General features: G+C 44.4%; 1 non-coding gene across 1 annotated transcript; it reads left to right on the forward strand.

Moving 5' to 3' along the window:
- The first annotated feature begins 739 nt into the window (after window positions 1-739).
- Window positions 740-845, forward strand: LOC141636130 (small nucleolar RNA R71). Its single transcript, XR_012540764.1, has one exon. It is a non-coding gene; the product is annotated as a small nucleolar RNA R71 (small nucleolar RNA).
- Window positions 846-1,189: the final 344 nt, after the last annotated feature.

The raw sequence follows: 1,189 nt of genomic DNA on the forward strand, positions 1-1,189 counted from the left end.
ATGACCCGGCTTCCTTGAAGATTGGTTCACAGCGAGTTGATCTATCTGGGACTCGAGTGACTTAATCGACGCATCTTTTTGTTGTTCACTCCTTTACAATTGGACAGTCAACGATTGTATCATTGACTTCAACTCAGTCATCTCACTTACCCCACAGGAACAAGCTCCTTGATTAGGCGGTGGAAAAGATGGAGGCTTTTGAAAGCCTTGTTGAGCTTTATGAGGGGGAACATAAGGTTGTTGCTGCTACGGTGGAGGTGTAGGATTCAACACATTCTGACTAGTCCATCTCAAATTAGGATGGACTCCACTCTGATTGTTATAATAAGAGCTTCCTTGCCTATATTGCTGAAAGGCAAGAACTTGCTCCTTCTCAGTTAGACAGTCAACTGCAGTGTGACCGTCATTACTACCGCACCTCTCACATGTAACGATTTCTTGCCTAGTCAACAAGTGAACCGTCTGTTGATCACCAGCATTCTGCAACTCCAACTTATCAAAACGGGCATTTATGGCTTCAAGCTGAGCCACAACTGCATTATCAACAAAATTAACTGTCCGAATACCAGCTCTCGAGTTCCCATACTCAGCACAATGGGTAGCCATCTCCTCTATGATTCACCATCCCTTGTCATCATCATTATTCTTCTGAAATCGCCCATTTGATGAGGCGTCCAAAATAGCACGGTGGTCGTCATACAACCCATTATAGAACTGGTTGCACAAGAACCACTGATCGAAACCATGATGAGGAAGAGACTGTACCAACTTCTTGAACCGACACCATGCTTCATAAAAGTTCTCATCTGGTGCCTGCTTGAAACTTGTAATTTTTCCTCTCAGCTGATTAGTTCGTTGTGGAGGAAAATACCTTTTATAAAAGACGAGGGCCAGAGTCTCCCAGTTGGTGATCCCGACTGCTTCTCTATCAAGATCAGTGAGCAACTCTCGGGCTCCATCGATCAAAGAGAAAGGAAATAGAACCTCCTTAATCTTGTCCTGAGTCACTCCCTTAGTAGCGGGAATGGTAGAGGAATAGTCAGTGAAAACTTCAATATGTTTACGCGGATCTTCACCCGCCACACCTCGGTATAGGTTTCGTTCGACCAGATTGATGTAGGACGGCCAAATGTCGAATGTATTTCCATCCTCGGTGGAAAGCTTGAAACCTTTAGGAATTGAAGCAGTT

The sequence above is a fragment of the Silene latifolia genome, chromosome Y, assembly GCF_048544455.1.
Source record: "Silene latifolia isolate original U9 population chromosome Y, ASM4854445v1, whole genome shotgun sequence".
Lineage (NCBI taxonomy): Eukaryota > Viridiplantae > Streptophyta > Magnoliopsida > Caryophyllales > Caryophyllaceae > Silene > Silene latifolia.